This window comes from Tympanuchus pallidicinctus, unplaced genomic scaffold (genome assembly GCF_026119805.1).
Source record: "Tympanuchus pallidicinctus isolate F22 unplaced genomic scaffold, pur_lepc_1.0 scaffold16, whole genome shotgun sequence".
Taxonomy (NCBI): Eukaryota; Metazoa; Chordata; class Aves; order Galliformes; family Phasianidae; genus Tympanuchus; species Tympanuchus pallidicinctus.
In genome coordinates this window covers 10,304,444-10,311,029 of record NW_026294679.1, presented here as the reverse complement: position 1 = coordinate 10,311,029, position 6,586 = coordinate 10,304,444, and the positions used below count along the sequence as shown (strand labels likewise).

The 6,586-nt window shown below is 36.6% G+C and overlaps 1 protein-coding gene across 3 annotated transcripts in view; it reads right to left on the bottom strand.

Annotated features, from left to right (window-relative positions):
• Window positions 1–6,586, bottom strand: part of SORCS1 (sortilin related VPS10 domain containing receptor 1) — a 269,815-nt gene that overhangs the window by 9,748 nt on the left and 253,481 nt on the right. The gene's annotated exons all lie outside the window — the stretch shown is intronic.

Sequence of the window (6,586 nt, the reverse complement as noted above, 5' to 3'; positions counted from 1 at the left end):
AAAAAGATGTTTCATGAACGCTGAACACATCTCCATGTACGATGGCCAGAGTGTTATGTGGATGGCCAGCAATGACTGATACAAACAAATTCTCCCCTCACACTCTTCTAGGAGCAGCCCAGCTGCAAAAAGAGATTGAGCCCCAAAACAACATTACACCAGATGGAGTGCCTGTAGGACCATCCCACATTAGTACATAGCAAAAATAAGCATTTCAATTGTTAGCATACCTCTGCTCAAAACAAAGAAAATATTGAGTGGTCAGCTTTAGTTTCTTACAGCACGTTCCCAACACACCTGGATCAAAATGAAGGGTTTAGTTTCTTACCCAGCTTGCACTGAATTTCAAGTCCTAGAAACAAACTGAATTTCATTCAACCCTAAGTTTCAGGCCAGCTGGTCTCTGATGCCAAAAACATATCAGGAATAGTTTGAAGCTCTGATAATGTCTATGCTGTTGACTGAATATGAGGTGTATTTGTCTTACACAAAATGTACATTACATCTATTCTTCTGGTATTCACAGAGAGAATGTGCTTTTATCCTCTACTTCATGGAAGAAAACTCCCACAGAACATTTATTTCCCTCAATTTTCTTTCTATAATTGTGATGAAAACAAGAAGAGCTCTAGCAGAAAAACAAAGCAAGTTATTCCACCCTAAAGTATGCAACAGAAGAGATGAGCATTTGCTAAGATAAAACTGTCTGGAACCTGTATTTGTAGAGTCAGAAGTCTAGCTTTGGTCCAGTCTGTTGGTATACACTGCTTTTTAAAATCAGTTTCTCATACCGTGCACACATAGCTACTTTCTCTATTTTAATTTTCAATTGTGCCCAGGAATTTTCAGATGCATTGCTATTAAAAGCAAAATTCCTGATAGATTAATCAAGGAATGGAAACCCATAGACATACTTCCGATAGTTTCCTTGTCTTCTGTATGTTGATTCTCTAGATGTTTCATGTTTCATTTTTTCTCACAGCAGTAAGCAATTTTCCAATGGATGATGCCCACTCTTTTGCATGTGGATGTATGAGGGAGAAGTGGCTGGAAAATGCCAAAAAAATTCCATCCTGCATCCCTTATGCAATTGCAGAGAATGCTGTGTTTTTACAGCCATGCCAAGATAAAGAGGAATTGTACAGTAATGCTCAACACTTAATTTAATTTGTTTTAAATAAATCCTTATTCCTTCTTGAAGATTAATGAAAAATTGTCAGAAAAAAAGAACATTCCAATATTTTTTAAACCATCCTTTTTGTCTGGTTGAGCTATTTCAGTAAATCTACCCTGATATGATTAGATGTTCCTTGGCTATCATTCATCACAGTATGAGATTTATCTGCTGCTTCTATTTTTTTAATGTTCTTAATGGTTCTTTCAATTCTCTTGGCTTCTATACTTCATTTTTGGCTGCTGATCACTTGAATAGGTGCCTTTGGTCCAATATCAATTTGGCAATAACTCTTACACGCATTTTATTTATATTTTTAATATATCTCTTTAAAGTTTACTTTTTTTTTTTTTTTTTTTTTTTTTTTCCCATGGATGCCAGAATGAGTAAATATATTTCTTCCAACAGTAAGAAAAAATACCACCTGCTCACAAAGAGCCATCTGGTAAGCTCAGAGCAGCAGGGATGGTGACATAAAGCTGTGCTGTATGTGAAGAAAGCCTGGGAAGCAAATTATATCCCTCTTTAAGAATTTGAGCATATTAATAACCAAGACTGACAACTAAAGAGCACTTCATCTCTAAAACTGGAGCAACAGATGCAGATGGAATGCTGTAAACCAGGTACATAATGGCACATGAAATCTAACTAAAAAGGAAGGTCTGTACATGTGATGAATAACAGAACGCAGCTAGCAAGTGTTATTACCTACTACAGGCCTCATCAGGAATTTGGGCAAGGAATAGAAGAATAGAACCTAGAGAAAGTCAGCATGAGAAGGGGCAGTGAGTTTGTTTTGCACCAGTAATGTGTAGAAATGCGTAAAAAGACCTCTTCTGGCCTGGCTAAAGAGTCCTACAGCAGGATGAGGAGGATGGAATGGTGGCACCCACAGGGATGCTATAGCTGCAGGGTGCTGTGGCAGCCTCCTGGTTGGCAGGCTGAGTGTGTAAGACAAAGGCCAACAAATGTTCTCAGCTGGTAATATGATGTAAGAGTTAATAGGAAAAAGAGAAGTTGTAAGAGTGAAGTAGTAAGAAAAATGAATAAAGGAAGAGTGAAACAGTCACAAATGAAGTTTACTCTCATTGTATTGCATTGTTACTTTGTTCTAAATGAGGATCTCATTGTACAAATGTAACTCAGGAAAAGATGATTTCTGCCTTAAGTCATCAGCATTTCTGCCGTCAGTGTTACAGGACTATATGCAGAGTCAAAACAGGCAGCAACCCTTCGTGTTGCTTAGAGTCTACCACATATTTCCTTGGCTTAATTCAGAGTGCAGCTTTTTACTTTTATTGGGTCTTTATGAATTCTGAACAAATCTGAAAATGAATAACAGTCCAAGACCTTAAAAAGCACTGGAAAATCTTTTAAGAGTCAGACATATGCCTTCCTTACACTAGGAAGAAAAAGTGTATTTGGATATGTTTTTAAAATGTTTGTTCATTTGGTACAATATTTTAATTTTCCTTTCTATGGGAAGTAAGATTGTCCATGAGACATACATATATAGAAAAAGAAGAGCAAATAATAAATTTATTTCCATACAACTGAAATAATCTGAAATATAAACCATTTGATCTGGCTTATAAAATTCATTATTTGAGCAGGTGCACACAGTTAAAAGGCCAGCTTCACATTGGGATTGGACACAGTACTCAAGAGCAAGTAAGTTGGTGCTGATGTTGTTTCTGGTCCTCACACAGTCTCAGAAGGATCTATGAAGTGTAGACACACGCTCAGACTGGAGAAGCAAAATTTCTGCCATTCTTATTCTATCAAGTCTGTTTCTAGCTCAGAGGATCACAGGTGAGTGGATTTTAACCTAGGTGTAGTTCTGACTCTCATGTGTTGTGTTGAACAAAACATGTTTGAAGTAATTCTCCACACAAAGGCTGATCTTACGCTTACTGAAGTAATAAGATGGTTTCAGCAGAAAACAGGGCCTTTTGCCTGCCTTGATGTCTGCATTTAAAGTGGCACCATGGAAACGTTTTTGTTCAAAAAGCAAATAAGGAAATGTCACAATACTTTTGCCTATTTATTTAGTGAATATCTACATAACTCTAACTGAACAGCTAGGTGTTCAACTGGGGAACAGGTTAGCATTCCTGTTCCTCTCACTCAGATGTAACTAACTCAGCTCAAGATGTAACATCTTAGAATAGCAACCTTCTAATTTATAGTCTTGAAGAGTCTCCCTTGTGAAAATAATTAGCTTTCAGAATTAGTTTTGGTCCTTAACTGAGCCTCATTGACTTTATCTGCTTCATTTGCAGAATTAAGCATGATGTGCAAAAATAATTCAGTAATAGAAACCATTCTTCATGTATCATTTTTCATCAAAAGACACATAATGAATAATAATAACAGACAATTTGTGAAGGAAAAGAGATTCCAATTTAAAAATTGAACAAAACAAAAATTAATTTGGCTTCTCTTAGCATTTTGTCAAAGTTAGGACTATGAAAGAACTGTGTGAACCAAGAAACAGAATTATCACTCCTAAGAGCATTTTTGCATTTATTTATCATATCTTAAAATCTCTGGTGTAAATTGGTTTACACTAATTGAATGTGATTCAAATGTGCTAGTGTGTCCCAGTTAAAAATCTAGATTATTTTTAAAGATAATGTATAAGGATTTCAACGAGTGGCACAGTTCTGTTCAATTCATTGGCTAAATCAATAAACAGCTAAGGAAAGAATTATGCACATTGATTGGTAGGAAGCAACTTGAACTGGTAGTAAAAAAGCGAAACAGGAGTCAGGGCAAACATACATTACATTAAACTGTACCACTCACCCTAAGAAAACTTATTTAATTCACACAAGGCCTCTCAGCCTCTCTTATCTTAGCTCTGAAAAGACCGAAGTCGCTGACTTACTTGGGTCAAGCAGAAACTTCTTAGGTTCTTTGATGAAAGATGCAAAAATCAGGCTGCCATAGTATTGAGAAATACCATAAGAGCACAAGGTGGAGAACATGTCTGTAGTTAGTCTGGGACAAGAACTGATCAGCAGATACAAACCCTAGACAGACCCTAGAAATATGAACAAGTATACACTATAGCTAAACAAAGGTGACTGGGAGTTTTGAAAACCAGGTCTGCTCTGTATATTAAGCAAGAATGAGGAGCTGAGAAGTCTGATAGTCACGTGGCAGAAGTTAGTTGAATGGCATTGTAGCGGGAATGTGGAGTCACAGCCCAAAGCGGTGATTGAGCACCTAGTGGTAGGGCAGGGCCAATCCAGGGAAGCTCAGGTGTATGCAGTGTACCTGAGTGACTGGAAGGGGTGGAGCCAGGATCTGACCCTTCCCAGACCTTATTTAAGGGCTGGCAGTGGAAGCAAGGGTATCTGTCTGGTAATCCCTGCATGCCTGAGGCTTTTTGGAGGTAAGCAAATTTTATTTCTCTGTTTTTGCATCTACAGCTACTGTATTTGGGCTTGTCCTCAGTTGCTCCAGCATGGGACTTTGCTACTCTACTGTTATTGCTGTACCTTCCCTCACATTATAGTATTATAGGCATCAAGAAAATATACAGATAATGTATTTTATGACACACAAGCAGCTGATCAAGAAAAGCTAGCTAAAGAGAGAAAAACAAGAAAATGTTCATATTATTCCTTTTTCTTCCCATTTTTCTTTACTTCTTAGTTGCCAGGCTTTCCTCAGGCAGCAAAGCTGCAAATGTTAAAGAGAAATCTCTTCTAGTAAACTTTAGATATTTGCTCCTTTTCTTACGAGAATTTAATTTCTAGGATTGATTTGCACCTTTTTCTGTAGGCTCTGAGATTGTTCACTTAATTATCACCTTGCTAAAATATTATCGTGATTGACTTATCTGAATTACATGAGAGGAAAGAAGAGTAATAAGAACAAATATGCTAAAACATTAAAGTTTAAGAAAGGAGTTCAGAACCCAGCACAAATAAAGATAGAAGATATGTCACATACAGTGAAGCAGAAATAAACCTAAAGCTGCTTTAAGGAGCAAATCCTAAGATATATAAGCATGCAGACTTGTGGGCAGTAGCTTCCATAGTGTTAGAGGTATTTTGCTTTCTTATTTCATCACTGTCTATTTGATACTCAGTCATCTATGTCATTTCCCATCTTTTTGGGTGGGTACAGATAGTGGTCACAGCTGCAATATGTTGATCACCATTGGTTACTAACCAGCTGGTGATGCCATTTGCCAAAGACTCCATCATGCTTTCTACATTGCTGATAGCTCTTTTCAGAGATAAGATTAATGGCTTCAAATGTCATTAGGTAGTTGCTCTTGCATCTTGTTTACATTCTGCTTTTACAGTTATTTTGAATAGACTAGGTAAATGGAGAACAGGAAAACATGGAAGCCTTTTCTTGATATGAAAATATCTCTTTAGAGTTCTCATATATGTCCTGCTTACATTTGACTTAGCAAGAGATACACTTCCTGTATTTCACAAAAAGTCTGCATTATATAATATGGAAAAAAAACACCTGCATAGTTATAAACATAACCCTTCAGAATCTTCATACAAAGTAAAAACATACACTGAAACAACTGAGTGATTGTGTCTGTACCACTGCCCTCTATTGAATTTTAAGTAGAATATTCTTCTTCCTACTGTGCATTCATTTTGAGTTGGATTAGTGCTGAAAGTACTAAAAAAAAAATTACTCAAAATGCTTCTATTTAAAGGTCTACCTTTCACAGAAGAGGAAAAATTCTATGTTTTTAATCCAGCATATGTGAATTCTGTAATCATCACATTCACCTAGCCTGTCCATAAAGACAGTCTTAACAATTGCATTCCAGACCAATTGGCCAATGGTTATTTTCAGTGGCTCTTTTTGCAAGGTATTTTAGAAGCGTTGCAGTGACAACAAGGGCATGAAGCAGCAGCATTTTAATAACTGTCAATTTTTTCTCCATTTCTAAGCAGGTTTCTGTCTCACCTGCTGGAAAACAAAGCAGGTGAACCAGTGCTGTAATTTAAGAGGGGGAAAAAGGGGAAGGAAAAAAAAAAAGCAAACTTATAGCATTCTGATCAGGAATACAAGATTTCTTTTATCGTGTGCAAAAATGTTTGGGAATTCCACAGGATAAAACCACTTCTTCACAGTTTTATAGAAATGAAGAATAAGTTTATATTGATTATAGAAAGTAGAGTGGACAAAGTAATCTGAGATCATCGCACAATCTGCATTTGTGTTAGATAGAATTGTCCTATTTTGTACACTGAGAAAGTGTCTTCTAGTCTCATGCATAACATTTTTCACCTATCAAGAATGGATACTAATTTAAAGGGATTTTAATCTCCTGTGGGAAGTATCTGGAATGCAGATTTCAATTTTGTGAATGTAACCTGTGAAGAAATATGACACCAATTAGTACTTGTATGGGAAATGTAAGTC